The following is an 18,369-nucleotide window of genomic DNA, read 5'->3' on the forward strand; positions in this document are numbered from 1 at the left end:
TACCAAAACAAACAGTTGTTACTGTAGATTAATAAATCTACTTAAAACTGCTAGTAACTGCTGTGTAGAAATGAAAGCAGGGAGGTTCAGTGGACTGTGGCTATGTTTCTGTTCATACAAAAGCCAGCTGGTTTTGTGCTGCTTTCCTTGACTAGCTGTTTTTCTTTGTAGCCAAGACTGTATTTTATGAACTATTAATAGCTTATCGCATGGGTTTGTCCTTGCTATTTGCTCAAGGCAGAAAACCCAGAGCCATTCTTGTGCCTTAGTAAGTAGACCAACTTATATGATGTTTATTTTATTACAATGGTAATAAGCATTGTGAAAATATCTGTGTAAAGAAGAACAAACATGTTTATTTACTAAATCACAACTTGACTAGGAAACATGAGTGTTAGAAGGGAAAAGTAATTTTAATTAATATATTCAAATGAAAGGCAGGAAAATGAAACTATGCTATTCATTAAGCAAACTGGTCATCTTGTATTTCTATTGTTGTTTTTTATTTCTGTTCAGTGGAATTTAAGTTGGAACAAAGTTTGTATTACAGTCAAGTTTTGTCCAAAGGAAGAAATAATTTCTTGTGGTTAATTAAACTGTGTTTGGGGACACATCCTTTTATTTAAGATGTTATATGCCCGCTTATTCTTGCATTTCCTTGGCATGCCAACATCATGGTGAGAGAATCTCATTAGGATCCAAATGAGAAGACTTCTTATGCCTATTAACAGATCTAAACCTCTGTTACAATATAGCTATCTGCTTTATTCCTTTCTTCGGAGAAGATTATAATGTTGCCCTCCTGCTCAAATAGTGTAGGGAAAAGTTAAAATTTAACCTTGGTGTTTGTGGCTGTGTCTGATTTAGCAGGTGCTGTGGCACAAGCCAAGCAGATCTATAGGGGGAAACAGAGCTGAGGACTTCATGTTCCCACTGTATTTTGGAAATTACTTAGTCTGGCCTTCTGGACTGAAGGACCAATCCTAGCTGGCCTATGTTAGGTGTCTCCTCGGTCTTTATGTTCCAGTTTAGCTTCATCTGCAAGGAGTCCAGGTCAGGTGTCCTGAGACCAATCCACAGTGCAAAACAACCTGTGACCAACAGAACAATCAGGAGGAGAAGTGCACTCCTGATCTGAGATGCTAACAAATACACGTTACACATTAATATTGTAAAGCAAGTCTAGGAACAATTATCATGCTTTAAAGGCAGAGGAGAAAGTTTAATTACCTCTGGAGCTACTTTATTTACTAGGGAATAGCGAACTGCTGCATCTGTTCACTCAGCCACCTGATTAGTTTGTTGACAAAATATGCACTCAGAGTGTCAGAGTGTGCTCCTCACTGTGTGGGTGTTTGCGTGGGGTTTTTTGGTGTTTGTTGTTGTTTTGTAGAACATACATTATCGGTTCCTATTAGGCGCTTGTGCATACAGTTATTCTTGAGCGTGTATATTAATACAAAAACATTGGTGTGAAGTTTTTATTTCTTTGATGTAATCCCCTTGAGAAAGAAAGTGGAGGAAGGACATAAGGAGCATAGTTAGATGGGAACCAGCATGAATTATAAAACAAAACTGTAAGTTGGTTTACAAGCCTGAGAGAAGTTGTTTTCCTGGTAGAACTGAGAGACCTTTGCATCTGTGAGGGAAAGGGTTTAATGTGCCTGTTGTAGCTTCCTGTGGGAGTACTTCTGCAGCTGGTGGCTATACAAGATATAGTTGTGAGCAAGAAATTATTTAGCCACAGACAGAAGAAGCAAACTCCACAGGCCATAGTACATAAAGTTGTTGTTTCTGAAAATTAAATTACATTTGCAGAATGTTGTCTGCTTTTGTGCTGGAAGGTGCAGTCCCCTGGAGTTTCTCTGTCTCTGTTGCTGGTGATTCACAGTGTCCTTCTAAAACACTTGGATTTCCAATGCCTGTGGAAGGAGGTTTATCCAGAGATGGGAATGGGTTTATCAGGATGGGGAGAAGAGGCCACTAGCATTCTGTTCTGGTTTCTCTGGCACTGATATATGTATTTCTTGGTCATTACTAGCTGATATCTTATGTCCCATTACTAATCAAGGGGGCATCTGTGTTTTTAACTTTCTACTCTCACGGTTTCAGTCTTTGCCATTTTAAGACAACCATTTTAAGGAGGTATTGTCAATGCAATGATGCATCAACATGATGCAATCTCTACTCCTTCTTGCATTCAAAGTCAAAAGAAGCAAACGGACCTCAAGGTATTCTTATGAGGTGATATGGGTGGCTGACCATGATGCCAGAGAAAATAACGGAAGAGTAATTTGTGCATGTGTGTGAAGAGGGAGGCTAGGATGATCAAGTGATTATTTTAATCTCGTTGCAGGTTTAGTTGAGGACAGATTAGAGGAACTGGCAGTAAATTGTGGCAGAAGATTTTGACCTGTCTCAGAGTTCCCTGGGAGATCTGGGAGTACATGTCTTCCCCACAGTGGCACGAATCTGAGCAGTTGCTCAGCAAGAAAGCTTTTGGCTAGAGTTCATAAAAGTACTTGTGGCTTTGGAGGCAGCTGGCATTGTTTTTGCAGCATGCTTGCAGAAAAAGACATTGAGTCAGTGTTTCTAGTCTTAATGTAAACAAAGCTCATACAGGTAAACACCCCTGAAGTAGCTAACTGTGCTGTGGTAAAGGTGACTTTAAAGTAACATTCACCAAGTATATCATCTTTGACATTTCTTTTTCTCAGTTTAGCAACTTGCAATTCAGTTACTGTAATTTACTCTGCAAAGTATTTTAGTCATTCTGGTTCTTAAAATAAAATTGTTGGGACAACCTACCATTTCATGAAATGGTAAGCTAACTTGTCATAATGGTGATTTGTGATCCCTTAAAACAATATGTGGTAAGATGATTTTATATGAATTTAAACTTTTCCTACAGGGCAGTTCTCAGCCTTGACCGGTAACGGAAATAATTTTATATGTCTTGTATAAATATAGTTTTACGTAAAGAAGAATGGCTGGATGTGATTATATGGAGAAGACTTAATGAAAGAAGAGAGAGATTGCATCATTTGGTTTAGGTGAACTAGGAAAACGTGCATGGCATCCAAAGCTGGTGGCATCACTGTGGTCAAGATGTCAGTGATGAACTTGATTGTGAGGTGGCGTTTTCAGGACAAATTCTTCAGGACAACAGTGATTTTGATCAGCCTGGTTGGAGACAGGGTACTGGCTAGATGAACTCGTCTGATCTGTTATTGATTCTCTTATGTTTCTGTATTCACGTAAGACTTGCATTTATTTGTTTTTTGGATATGGTTGCAGTTTTGATGGGTTGCCAGTCATACTTATTGCTGCCGGAAGGTTTTTTTTTTTGTGATGCTAGATGAAGGTGAAACATATAATTAGGAGTAAGGTTATGAATAGAAACCATTATTTGTCAGAACTGTGTGTTGTCATAGAAAATGTTTGGAATAACTAGGCTACTCACAGTCCTGCGCTTTATTAGAATTCATGTTTAACTGAGATTTGCAATAACACACTCACTCCTATGACAGCATCTGACTCAAGCCATAATGAAGACTCCTAAAAGACAGATAAATTGAAGTGAGTGCTACTTGTTCAGTTTTGCACAAGAGCTTCATTAACTTGGACCTCAAGAAGAGGTAACTATAGTTAAATATCAGCCTCTGGATTTAAATATCTCGCTCATTTTGTCTTTTAACAAACAGAGTAAACTGCAAAGGCTTTAATGTTTAAAGACTCTTTCCTTTTCTTTTGTTATATTCTGAAACAAAGTGGGTAATTACAGTGATTTAATTACTGAATATTAATGCAGTAGAGTGGTTTCTCAGTATACATATGTAAATTATATGTGCTTTGTATCTTAAACTTACTTGGAGATTGTGAATCTGGCATTATGTCTGACTTTCCCATTAGCTCTAGAAAGAATAAATTATACAGCCCGGATTTTAATTCAGTTTATTATATGGATATTTGCCTTAACTGTATTCATTGGGCAAAAGAAAAATAAAAAAAATTAAGAGGATAATTTAGAATGTGGTGACTCAAAAGCAAAATCATGCTAATGAAGCATATGGGTGTCCGTATGCTAAAAAGCTGCTCTCGGTACTTACTCTGTTCCATAGCGTGAGAGGAGTTGTCGAAAGCCCCAGTCATCCTTCAGGTATCTCTGTGTTACTTCTGAAGTCTGACTATGCTAGTTTAAGCTGCGCCTGCTTTTTTTCTTTTAGACATGTGGTGGAAATCTCAAAAATGCAGGCTGTGGGTATATACTTTCATTCAAGATTAAACTTGTTTTTCCTTTCCCTCACTTTGCTCTGTTGCAACTGACAAGAAATAAGCCACAGGCATGATTTCCATTTTTCATTTGCTACTGAAGATTCTGCTGTCATTGAAATAAATATATTTTTTGCCTTGTAACGACCTTTGTTGTCCAAAATTCTGTCACAATTTTTAAAATGTAAGTTATAGAACTAAGCCATTAGAGCAGCTTTGTATGTTTGTTTACACCCTAAATATGGAAATGCTTGAAACTGTTTCTCTCCCTTGTGTTTCACTCTGTTCTGGTTATTTAGCAGGGGCAGGAACTGTGAGGTCCAAGTCTTGACTCTTTATTTTGGCAATAGCTGCCCTTCAGTATGGCCAGCACCTGGAAAATGACATCTGTGTTCAGCTCGCTTGCACACCCGTCCACTAGGAGGTAGTTTCCATCATGGATGGAGGTGTTTAAGTCCAGTTACTTCTAATGTTGTCTGTTGTAGAGACAACAGGTGTTTCACAGAGGGAAATCTTGGGAGTTGTAAGGAAAAAAAAAAGTGTGATACTTTACATCTTGTTAAATATTGAAACCAAACCTCTGTGAACAGGTAGCATTGTGCCTCCTTAAGTACTCTGAGTGAATAGCCCATTAGCATTTCTCCCATATAGTTCACCAACATAAAGCTGAAAAAAGACCTCTCTACATGTGTTCGTGTATCTATAAAGCCAAAATATTGGAAAAGCAAGCGGGCATTGACACAGCATGGTGAATATTTAAGGGTAAAAGAAAGAGACAAGTGGGGACAGACAGGCTGCTACATCTGCTTTAGTTTTTGGAGAGGAAATGTTCAAGTTTGGGTAGAGGATTGACTGAGTCTCCTGTGCTGGCAGCAAGGCCACTTAAGTGTTGGATTAAAAGGTCCTTTGTGCTATTGTGTTGTTTTTTTTTTTTTTCCCCTCCTCCCTCTTAGCCTCATTATTTTAGACTTAAAATCACTTCACAGTTTAAGGGAATAGCTTCTTAATAGTGTCACACTCTTCTCCTCATATAAGCGATATTGCCTTCAATGCATTTTCCCACCTCATTATTCATCTTCATGTCTTAATCTTTTGCATAGAGTTTTTATGATTAGCAGATGCTCAAATCTAATAAAGTTTATGTATGCATAATTTGTTTAACTATAAAACCAAAAAGCAATATTGGAATTTTCATGTGGTTTTCAGGATAATACCTTCTGCATGTGACCAGTTACTTGGAGAAGTAGCAAGGTAGTTGCTGTGACCAGTGTTGAACCACTCAAATGCATATATGGTTATAGATTTATCTATAGAGAATAGAATACAAAATACTGATTTTCAAATGCAGAACTACTGTAAGGCAATAAAAGAGGCTGTGAATATCTCAATTTAAGAAGTGAAAATATCTGTGAATGCAGGGAATAGAGAAAAAAGCTAGACAAGATAATGAATGAAGCATTTTCATACAGGGAGACGTGAGTCTTCTGAAAGACAGTTTCATGCTTCCAGTAAGTTGATAAATCCATCAGTGTAAGTGCTAGTTATGACATTATATGGATAGCTCTTTTCATATTCCTCAAGTACTGTGTGCATGTGTGAAAGAACTAAAAAAGATCTGATATTTCCCCCCTCAGAGTGAACAGAAGATACACCATCCAGCTCAACGACGGCCAGGTTTGGCCCCAAAGAAACATATGCTGTCTTACGAAATTAGCTGGAAATCTGAGTTGAATTGTCAGCCAAGCTGGTGTAAGAAAAAGATTTTAAAAGAATGAAAGTCTGTAATTTGTATTCCTTGTGATGAGGAAAGTGAGAAAAGCTTAGTCATAGGCAAGAGGAAAATGTACAGGAAGGGAAGTAGTATCTTGTGAAAGATACAGCTTAGTTGGCATGGCGTTCCATGTCTGTATGGAAAAGTAAAATATCTTAAGCTAATAGCTGGAGTAGTGGCATTTTGGCTTGGCTTTCTCTTGATATCTTTCTGAAGTAGTTGAATGCATGAGATGAAGGTCACCGTGCCAGTTTGAAAGCAAAGACAGTGTTGAAGCAGATATTACATAGGCATTATAAAGTGCAAAAATTTTCAAACCCAAAAGTGTAATCAGATGCTTTTCATTATTTAAGTGTCCAGCAACGCTGAGAACATTTCTAAAGCTAAAGGTACAAACTTCTACTAGAAAAAACTGCCAGAGGACCAGATGCTACTCGTTTATTTAGAATCAAAAACCTGTGTTTGAAGTGAAGCCACCATGAGCTGAAAATGAGTGGGAGGTGTGTGAGATTGACACTATGTGTGCCAAGGAGGGGGATCTGATTTTTGAAGTAGCACCTTCCTCTCCCTTAAGTTTCTTCTGCCTCAGCTGCATCAGGCACTGAACTTTGAAACAGTTTAATATTAAAATAAACTTAGAATTATTGTTTGTTAACTGTCACTGAGCCAAAGAGGAGGGAATTTCACTTGGCTGCTCCAAGGACACTGGTACTAGAAGCAGGAGATATGTGAGAGATAATTAAAGACAGTGCTGAAAACATTTGTTGTGTTATTATCAGAGTTCTGTTTAGTCTGCTGTAGCATTTGATAGAGGTGTTCATTGCAGCACATTACTTGATGGGGAAAGTGTTCACTGCAGTAGGCTTGCTGCCTTCTGATTTTACTGTAATGTTTCTTGGTCACAGAATGGTTGGGGTTGGAAGGGACCTCTGGAGATCATCTAGTCCAACCCACCTGCTAAAGCAAGTTCACCAGAGCAGATCGCACAGGAATGTGTCCAGGAGGGTTTTGAATGTGTCCAGAGAAGGAGACTCCACACCTCTCTGGGCAGCCTGTTCCAGTGCTCTGGCACCCTCAAAGTAAAGAAGTTTCTCCTCGTATTCAGATGGAACCTTCTATGCGTCAGTCTGTGCCTGTTGCCTCTCATCCTGTTGTTGGGCACCACTGGAAGGAGTCAGGTCCCATCCTCTTGACATCCACCCTTGAGATATTTATAAACACTGATGAGATCCCCTCTCAGCCTTCTCTTCTCCGGGCTGAACAAAGGCATCACAGGCATCCTGTTAAATAAACGGCAATTAGTAAAAAATACTTTAGCAACATATACACAAGTCTTAGTTCTGATAAGTTTCAGTTTCTCTGGGACTCATTCCTTAGAATATATATAACATGGTGAGCTTGGGGCTGTTAACATATTTGAAGAGCTCTTTTTGTTGCTGTGGGGTACAACCAAAGTGGTTTGATATTTTCCCTAAGATTGGTAGAGCAATAATTAAATACTAGGCAAGCTCTCAACTATGGAGACTGCCATGGCATGCTTCGCCTAGCACCCCATCCTTCAGCCCTACATCGGAGGTCCCCAGTGTGTTTGGTTTCACCAGTGTCTTCTGCAGCAGGTGGACTCTGGCTCCCCTGAGTCTTGGGGCATTAATTCCATCTGAGCTCCTTGTGCTTGCCTTGGGAGCCTGTCTAGGAAGGGGGCAGGTAGCATTAAGCTTGCAAATGACCATGTGCAAGGTTATGACTGGGTTAGGTGTCTTCTCAAATTATAAATTTTAGTCTGGGAAAATGACAGATACAGAGCCCTGTACTTAAGACAGGTGCACTTTTGTTTGTTTTTTTGTTACTTCGCAGTGCTGGCTGTTTGCCATTGCCTCCCAAAGCCTACTGTAAAGCCTTCTTTTTGATTAAAAAAAGAAAAAAAAAAAAGGCAAGCAGATCTCCAGGTACTACAGTAGAAGAGCTAGGCTGTATTTTTTTACCAGAACAGCTTAAGTTCTAATGTCTCTTTTGAGGGTATTTGGAACTACTGAAAGTCTTCAAAATAATTTGGTAACCAAAATGTCTTTACTGAGTGTGTGCATCCTTGTACAGCTTAAATGCTGATAATGAGTTTGATTGTCCTCCAGTCCAGATGGTCACTCTCCAGAGACGGTAACCTCGCATTAGCATTTAGAACATAGATTGATAAACTGTGTTTACTGTTTGGTGGTTGTTTGGATGATCAAGAGTATTTTGCATTACTTTAAGTCTGAAAGCTGCCATTACTAGATTTTTAAGTGTTTTGGTTTTTTGTTTTTTTGTCTGTTTGGGGTTTTTTACTGTTTTATTTTTGCATGCAATATATTAGCATATTCGCTAATATGCAAAATGATATTGTTTCTGATAAACAACTTATTTGCATACAGTGTATTAGACTTTTGACTTTGTGGGGCATTAATGAGTTAACTGGCCAGTTAATGCACAGCCCTGTTTGGCCTGTTTGTTAAAATGTTGCTTTTGTATTGGATGTGTTGGAATGAAATTTCAGTAAACAGAACTGGGTATGTTTACACTTCTGTGATTCTTCTTTTATTTATGGGATCATGCTAGCTTGTAATTATAGAGGAAAAGTGTATGTAGCCATTTGTAAGCTGTTTTATATCAACAGAGACACTAGTAACATTACCACAAATTCTTCCACGTAAGGCTAATTAGAAGGCTTTTGACTAAATGAAATTTAACATTCTATTATTCTTTTTTATTGTTTTGAAAACTGCTGTAGAATTAATTTCCTGTTTTGAAACATTACACAATTTTGATTTTGCTGGTGTGTTTGAAATATTTTATTTTTGTTCCAGTTTACAGTGGGGAAAAAAATACCAGAACCTCAGAAGCTTCTACAAGTGGAGCTTCATGTTGTGTTCTTTTCTCCAAACAACAGGCCTCCTGGCTCATAACACTGGCTGTTCTGGTTCCTTCCCTGTACTGGGATGGTTTGGATGACCTGTAGATGGCTTTGAAATTAATACAACATTTTTCCTTCATATCTTGTAAGCAAGCACAATTACAGAAAATTTGCAGTCCTGCTGATAATGTGTTATTTATTCCTGCTGCTGCCCTTTGGAGGATCTCCCTTTATGATACCCTGTTTCTCAGTGTTCGTGTTCTTATTTTGTGTTGTGTCTTACCCTTGAAATTGTTTCTGTGTTAGTGATTGCCAGTTGTCCTCTTTCTATTGCATTTTCCTAAAATGACTTTTTTTTTGAGAAGAGTTCTAATGTTGAGAGACCTCTGTGTATGTGTTCCTCCTTCAATGCAGAGCTTACTAACAACTTAGCTGATCTGATGATCACAGAATGTTAGGAATTGGAAGGCACCTCGAAAGATCATCTAGTCCAATCTCCCTGCCGGAGCAGGAACACTTAGATGAGGTTACACAGCAATGTGTCCAGGCGGGTTTTGAATATCTCCAGAGAAGACGACTCCACAACCTCCCTGGGCAGCCTGTTGGCTCTTTTGTATTTTCTGTGTCACACTGAGAAAGAAGCAAAACTGTTTTTTAGGAGCTGCATAGTTCTAGTAGAAATAGATATGTAATAGTCACATATGTTTTATAGCAGTGATGTGTCATTTTTGTGTTCGGCTATTCCAGTTTCTGATCCTCAAGAGTGTCTCCTGCTGTATCCCACGGTAACTCAGTTTACCGAGGTGTCTTTTGGCATTTTTTGGAAATTGTGCATACCAAATAGTCTTGACAATTTTTTAAATTTTTTTTTTTTATTGCTTTGGTAAATCTTTCACATTTTAATACCTTTTACTGGGAAGAGTCAGTTCGCCAAGTTGACACACACTGTTTTCCACCACCAACAGGAGGAGGAAAGGGAAGATAACTGCTTGCAGTTATTCACCAGATTTTATCTTCATCTCCAGCATTTTTTTAAAATTTATATAGGTTTATTAGCTAATGGCTTTTTAATATACCGTATAGTTCGCTGTATAGTTTGTGGCCTGTTGCCACATCTTCTGCAACAATAAAGAATTATTAATACAATGAAGGAAAGGGGGAGTTATAACCTGATTGCAATCTCTTCCTTCCTCTTCTGTTTTAAAGAATGAGTGGCTGTGCAGGGCCAGCGCGGAGCTCGTGTCTGTCCTCGTGTCTGTCCTTGCCTGCCCGTGCAGTGCTGCCCAACAGGTGGTACTTGGGGCAGGGGGCAAGAAGGGACAGTGTAGAGTGAGCCCAAGGAACCCTCCCAGCACCTGGCAATCCGAAGTACTGATAGAAGCTTGTTGATCATATTAAATGGCTGCCATTGGACCTCATTCCCATTTCTCTAGCCCTCTTTTGAGAACATGTACATTTCTTACCTTGATAATGGTCTTCCTGCGGAGGCAGCACCACAGTCTAAGTTGTGTATGCTGCAGAAAGTGTTTTCTTTTTGCTTGCCCAGTAACTTTTTCCTGTGCCCTCCAAGTCTTATGTATTAAGAAACAGTGAAATAACAGTATTTGTTTTACCTTCTCCTCTCTACTGTGTATTTTCCCTCGAGTTCTCTTTTATGTTTTTGTTTGTTTTTTGTGGGGGTACAACTAGAATTGCAGTGTGGAGAGTAAAAGCATACTGCAGACTTACACATGGGCATAGTTCTATTTTTTGGCTATTTTTTTTTTCTCCTCTTTTAATTGTTCTTGTGTTCCAGTTGTGTTTTTAACTGCCCTTAGGGTATTAAGCTGCTGATTTCAAAAATCTTTTCACGGCGATTCAAATTTTTATTTTAGTTTGATAACAGTTCTAGTGCCCATCATTATGTATGTACAGTTAGGATTGTTTTTCCCAGTGTGCATATTCCGCATTTATCAAGGTGTCATCTTTCTCTTTATTGTTCCATCATTCCTTTGAGATCCCTTGTAACTGTATACATTCAGGGTTTTTTTTTATCCTGAATAATTCACTAACATTAGCATATATTGTCATCTTGCTATTTAGACTTCTTTTCAAGATTCTTGTGGGACCCTACTGTTAACCTCCATCATTATATTTGATTTATTCCTATGCTTTATTTCCAGTTTCTGATCCTCAAGAGTGTTTTCTGCCATATCCCATGGTAACTCAGTTTATTTAATGAGGAGCCTTGTTTACATTTATTTGGAATTCTGTGCACGCCAAACAGACTGGCAGTTTTTCTCTTCACTTGATCATTCATTCGTTCAGATTTAACACCAGTCACATCAAATATTTAACCAACGTATATAACCTCTACCCTGACTTAACTGTACAGTAACTTGACTGTGAAAACACACTCTTCTTCTCTCTAGAAAATCCTGAGCTAAAGTTTTCTAACACTGTTACACTCACTGGGTGGCATGCCAAAATATGCAAACAAAGGAACTACATAATAGATTTATATGCTGAATCTAATTCAGCATTCACATTGCTGAAGCAAATTAACTCTTTATTTGCTTGTTTTTAGCTTTTCCTTTTCTAAGTTATTTCTTTGTACCTATTTAAGGGAGAAACCTCGGCAAGTAAATAGCTTCTGTGAGACAAGTGGAATTAATCTGTTTTCATTTGAACTTAATTATGTGACTACAAAATGTGGTCAAAAAGATTATTATCAAATGAGACAGTGTGTTGGTACAAGGAACCTAAAAGCAGAATTTCTATCAGAAGTCATCTTGGATTTTTCACTGTGTTTATAATAATGTTTTCCAACGTTGGAGTTATTGAATCTTTGGCATTTATCTTTAGCCTGCGGTAATTTCAGCAAGTGTTTGCTGCCATGAGATTCCATAACCCATCTCATTTTTCAGCAGAAGAGGCAGTGATGGGCCAAGCTTCTGGCCAAATATTCATGCATTAGGATTTAAACAAATAAACAAAAGCTGTATTTATGGAAATAGTAGACATGCGACTTCTTATATGCAAATAGTGAAAGCATTGATTGTTGTCAGTGACTTCAGCAAGAAAGTAAACAGTGAAACTTTTAAGTCTGCAGGTGATACCAAGCTGTTTGGCATAGTTAAATGCCCTACCAATGGTGAGGAACTCCAGAAGTACATGACTAAACTCTGCAAGAACAAGTTTTGAATTAAAAAAGCCACTGGAAAATTAATGGACAATAGTTTGTTGAGGGCTACTAACTACAAGGACGTAGCCTCTGGCTTGGGAAGTTCCTGAGCAGCAGATTCCTGGAGGGTGCTCTCAGGAGCACCCTTCTGGATGGTCATCTCCTTCCCCCACGTGTCCACTGCTGCCTGCTTACAGTCAGCAAGGTGAATATGTGGTCCAACACTGTACAGCTAATTGCAGACTGACTTAACGTTGAGTTCGGTTGCCATTTCAGTAGAGTTATGTGTGTTGAGAGGAAATGGTGATCTCATGAAAGATTTAAGTATTGAAACTGAATTAAGAGGAGAACCTGAAAATTTGGTTTCTTAGTGGCCATGGTGCCATTAGTTGATTATGGAGGCAATCCAGTAGTACTGCTGCAGGAGTTTGCAGAACATTTGTGGCTGATTTTTAGGGACTTGAAAAATTGGAAGCCTGCGTCAGAGTACCTTCTAGGAAGGCATTTTAAAACTGGATTCTAAATTATTCTAACAAATTGCTGCCTTTGTCAACCCTGTTGTAAGTAGCATAAGTAGGTTAAACTCTGAGCTGGTGTCAACAGGTCTGTCCCTGTAGTCTTGGAGGAGGATCTTGTCTCTGCATCCCACGCCTATTTAGTCTGTAGCATATCTGTAGGCTCTATAGCAAATTCAGGGAACAACTCAAAAGGAGTGTTGTTCTCTAGTTTCACTGCTGTTGCACATGATATTATTAATACCTTTAATCTTGCAAGAGTCCCTGGGCAAAAAGGGCTAGAGGAAATGTAAATCTAATTGCTCAGACATAACACTGATACTGTTTACAGTACCTTAGAAAATATCTCCTGGCTAGATTCTGAGAATTAGCTTGGGCAGGGAGAGGAGAGGAATTCAAGACATACATATAAGGTTTGTTGTTGTTGGCGTTTTTTTGTTTGGTTTGGTTTGTTTTTTAAAAAAATTTGATTGCCAAGGAATGCTTCCAGGAACACAGTTTTGGCATAGCAGTGTGTGAGTTAGCACCTTAACTCTCCTAGGCTTTGCTTAGATTTATATCCATTATCTTTAATACATGGCATAAATTGGATATGATTAATTATTTCCTGATTCTTTAGACTCATGGGCATAAATATAGACTGAGCTTTTCTAGTGGATACAAGAAAAGAATGAAAAGCGAAGAGAAGAGCCTTGATTTATACATTTTTCAGTTTGATTTCCTCTTTCTTGAGATGAAGAGAGATAAAAGTTGTAGTGTTAGTTGATGATTCATGATCTGCCAAGATCAGTTTGACTAAAAGGGGTAAAAAAAAAACCACCTAAAAAACATGTTTTAGCTTTCAAAATATGGAAAAGGAAGGAAATGTAGGAGTTGTCTGGAAAAAACGAATTTTACCACAAAGCTGGCAGAGATTTTATGGAGAAATGTCTGGGGTTTTTCCAGTTGAAAATTGAGAAAACAACCTGGTAAATATAGATGAAAAATTTAAGTGCCACGTGTTAGTCTAACTAGCATAGTCTCTGCAAATAAATTCTAGTGAGACTAGTCAGTCTTTGGATAGATGTCAAGACATGGGTAGTTTTGATCTAAAAGTTTAATTTGGTTCTGTACATCTGTCACTTACTTTCACTTCCCTTAAGTAAACTGTCGGAAGGGATGAAATATCGCTGTATGGAAAGAAGCCCAAAAAATCTTTATGCAGAGTAGAGTTGCTTTAATTCAGTGTGTAGTACTTGATGTTTGTGACTTTTTATACTCGGTAATGAGCTTCTCTTCACCCCCTGCCTCCTGCACTCCTGGTGTGATAATTTTCATTTAGGATGTGAGTCTCTGGTCCATCTGCTGCTAGGCATCCTGAAATAATTTGGAAATGATCTTGTTCTGGAGATGGTATCCTGAAAGAGTTCACGTTTGGTAGAAGCAGTATTGGCAGCATAAATATTGACTTCCACAGTAGTGCTTGTCAGCTGATAATTACAAACAATCCTGAAAGGATCAGAACTGATGCCTGTCACATGTCAATGCAGTAGCTGGGACCAGAGACACTTTCTCAAGGGTGTTAAAAGGTAAATCTCTTTAAGCTCTTGCAACAGCAGCGTTCCCTGAGGCAAGAGGAGTCTTCTGAAGACACACAGCCTCTTGTCTCAGGGCGTCAGCAAGGCTGGTGAGCGCTGAAGGTCGGTGCTTGGGCCATGGGTGGCACTGCGTTTTGGGAACAAGATCACAACCACCCGGCTCAAAGTGCAAACCTGACCTGAAGCTGGACAGTGGGTCTCACCGCAGGAGGGACCTGGCTGCTCACTTGCGTCCTTGCGTCACCCTGGTTCAGAGCTCTCCCCATAAGGGTGTGTGATAAGCAAAAACCTCCATTATTTTGGTTTTATTAATCTCCCCTAGTCATAACCAATCTGGGAGCTAAGAGATGGAGGAGGGATAGCAAAACTGTTGGTTACCATTACAACACAAAGGTAAGCCTCATACAGTAGTGAGCCTTATTTCTTTAAATCCATGTGGGAATTCACTTTTTTTTTTTTTTTTTTTAATTTACAAAGCAGTTCGTAGGTTTTGAGAGGAGGAAATTACTCTCTGATTATTCTCCTAAATCAAAGCCATACTCTGTTCAGGTGAAAGGTTGAGCTGGGACAGTGCGAGACAGGGCTGGGCACAGATACATCAGTGGTGAAATGACATGAAAGAGTAGTTTAAGAAAGCAAAAGTCAAGCTGTTCTCACCTACTAGGGTGTGTTAGCACATTAGTGAAACGGAGGTGGGTCAAAGCAACTGGTATCTTGTACCAGTGTTTTCAAAATGCATTTGAAACAGGCAAGGAGAAATAATCCCTTTTAGGGAACCTGATCACCACATTATCTAGTAGATAACCTACTTAATGAGCACTTACAGAGAAGATGGTGGTGGACTTTTCTGCGAAGTCCACAATGAAAGGGTAAGAGGCAACAGCTGCCAATGGCAACAAGGGAAGTTCTGACTAGACATAAGGAGTTAAAAGCCAATCTGGTGATGATGGCTGTCAACCACTGAAAAAGGTGCCTGGAGAGTTTTGGAATCCTCATCCTTGGAGATACGCGAAAGTTGACTGCCAAGCCACAGCAAGGATGCCCCAATTTGAGCAGAAGGCTGGACTGGTCACTGCCAAGGTCCTTCCAATTTAAATTATTCTGTAGTACTATGAAATAAAAAGGATCAAATAGAAGTATCAGTAAACCATGTATGGAGGTGGTGTGGAATGCCTCTATTTACCATCTACCATAACACAAGACTGGAACATCTAGTGAAAATGCAAAGTAATAAAAGGAAATATTTATCACGTGGCCTTTCTCCGATGAGCTACAAAGACATTACTGAAGTTTTTTTGGTAGGTCTCCTAGCAAACCGACTGGTTTGTATGTGTATAGGGAGTTTTCTATGATCAAATACCACAGCAATGTGAGAAACTGAGACAGATTCCTTCAGTTGCACTGTAGTCTCTGCCTTGCCTCACACACTGAAATAACTCCCAAATGGCTGGCAGTCTGGTTACTGTTTGAAATATTCATGTGGTACCTTGCCATCCTGACTGGATTCCTGTCTCCAGCATGGCAGTGGAGAGAGAAAGGTGGAGGCAGAGACAGTGAGCGTGCTGTCAGTGGCGTCACACAACTGGTAGAACAGCTAAGTCCCTAGCGGTAGCTCTGCCTCAGTTACAAGCTTCACCTTGGAGCCCTGGCCACAGGCTAATGCAGTTTTGTGCCGGTTAAGAGATAAAATGACTGAAGCCTAGATACAGCCAGAGTGTGAGTTAACCTCCTTCCCCCATTTCTACCAGCAAGGAGGAATTTGTTGCCTGAGATTATTGACAGCCAGAGTTTGAGTCCAGTGTTTACTCTCCAGGCCAGCTGGGAACCAGCTTGTTGTGCTTTTGGATTTGCAGGCTATACTGCTAACCCTTGAACTCCAATTTGAGATATCTTCTTGAGGAGAAAAGAATCAAGAGCCTTGCGGGGGGACAAAGCTGCCTTCTTTTTCTCCCCTCATGTTTCTGTAGAGGTGAGTAATTCTGTTTATAGGAGCCCAATTGTGAGTTAGAAACTACAACTGTGTTAATTTGTGATCTTGTTGTAGTAAACAAAAGCACTATAAATGTTTACTTTTAGAAGCAGCCTATGAAAAAAAAATTGGTTGTGAAATATTGTTGGATTGTGTTCCTCATCCAAGAGGAATTGCAAGCAATTGTTCTTTTGCCCTAGGGGCCACTTTAGATTTTATCCGTGAGTATCTGCCGTGTCTCTTGCTCTGGGAAATATATGAACAAACTCTTCAGGGACTCAGGCACATTTTAAAGACAGCAAGCTAGCTTCAACTCAGCCCAAGTGAGATGAGATATTATGGAGAAGCCCTGCAAGGCAATCAGATTGCTATTAGGCTCTTAGGGTAAGCAGAGGTGTCAAGGTGCTAGCTTGAAACACTTCTTTTCCCTTCTGTATCTGTCTTTAAACTTAGGACCTTTGCTCCCTAGTGCAGGGTTATCACCACTGAGGTACAAATGTCCTTCCCTCTGCTGCTGTGTGCTCCATCAGGGCTCACAGAGAACCTATATCCAGTGCACAGATCCACAACTTCATATGTGAAGTAAACATCTGCATCTTAAGTTTAACTATGCCACTGCTTTGTGGAGATCTATGTTGGTTCTTACTGAAGTTCATGAACCAAACGCAGAGTTTTGGTTTTAATCTCTAAGTCCTGAATGTTTTTGATCGTCATGCAGTAAACATAGCTGCTGAACTTGAGATTCCTTGGTAAAACACCTTGATGCTGCAAGAGTGCGTTGAGGAGGTTATGAAAATCTGCCCAACATATTCCAAGTCTGTTAAAACCAGAAAGATCAGCTTTGCCAGGTCCTTTGGCTCTTTCTGCCTAAGAGAGCAGAAGGACTGAGTTGAGGCTGATTGGCCGGCTTGACAGGCTGGAGGAGTCGGCCAGTATTAACTCAAGAAGTTCAACATGGCCAAGTGCAAGGTCCTGCAGCTGGGTCAGGGCATTTGACAGTATTGGTATAGACTGAGTGATGAAAGGATTGAGAGCAGCCCTGCAGAGAAGGACATAGGGGTACTGGTGGATGAAAGACTCGACGTGAGCCAGCAATGTGCGCTTGCAGCCCAGAGGCCACTTGTATCTTGGGCTGCATGAAAAGGAGCATGACCAGCAGGTCAAGGGAGGTGATTCTCCCCTTCTACTCCGCTCTGATGAGACCCCACCTGGAGTCCTGCATCCAGCTCTGGAGCCCTCAGTGCAGGAGAGACATGGACCTGTTGGAGAGGGGCCAGAGGAGGCCACAAAAATGATCAGAGGGCTGGAACAGCTCTGCTGTGAGGACAGGCTGAGAGAGTTGAGGTTGTTCAGCCTGGAGAAGAGAAGGCTCCAGAGAGACCTTAGAGTAGCCTTTCAGTATATAAAAGGGGCTTATAAGAAAGATGGGGACAGACTTTTTAATAGGGCCTATAGTGACAGGACAAGGGTTAATGGTTTTAAAATGAAAGAAAGCAGCTTTAGATAAGAGACAAGGAAGAAATTTTTTTTTTTTTTACAGTGAGGGTGGTGACACACTGACACATTGGAGCAGGTTGCCCAGAGAAGTTGTGGATACCACATAGTTGGAAGCATTCAAAATCAGGTTGGACTGGGCTTTGAGCAACCTGATCAAAGTACCCTTAAAGATATCCCTGCCCATGGCAGGGTGAGTTGGACTAGATGATCTTTAAAGGTCCTTTTCAACCCAAATCATTCTGTGATTATATTTCTACAGGTTGTACTTTAATTATGTTGGTTTTTGTTTTGTGGGGTGAAGTTTCAGACCACTGGATAGCTTTTGACGGTATTTTTAAAAATCCAAGCAAAAAAAAATGCTTGGCTGAAGCACATTCGACCTAGAAGCTTGATGTCATTGCAAACAAGAGCGTTGGAGGGTTTAAAAATACTCATGTATAGCAATGTTTATAGTCTCATTTATATATAAACTACCTTCCTCAAAAAATGCCAGCCTCCTTGTGATATAGTAGGAAGAAATTTCCTTATAATCAGATTCTTGTATAGTGTATAGTTTGTTTACTATTGTGTATCTGACACCTCTTCCTGAGGCACAAGGAGCCTGTGAACAAGAGGGAACACTGGCTGATACTGAATTAAAAATACCAAGTCTTCAAGGCTGATTTTGCTAGCATTTCTTTTGAGTGTTTCTTTTCACTTAGATATGGGAAGACAGCTG

The 18,369-nt window shown here is 39.7% G+C and overlaps 1 protein-coding gene across 1 annotated transcript in view; it reads left to right on the plus strand.

The window, feature by feature from the left end:
• DAP (death associated protein) overlaps positions 1 to 18,369 on the plus strand; it is a 58,221-nt gene that overhangs the window by 7,526 nt on the left and 32,326 nt on the right. The gene's annotated exons all lie outside the window — the stretch shown is intronic.

Source organism: Caloenas nicobarica, chromosome 2, assembly GCF_036013445.1.
Source record: "Caloenas nicobarica isolate bCalNic1 chromosome 2, bCalNic1.hap1, whole genome shotgun sequence".
In the NCBI taxonomy this organism is placed as follows: domain Eukaryota; kingdom Metazoa; phylum Chordata; class Aves; order Columbiformes; family Columbidae; genus Caloenas; species Caloenas nicobarica.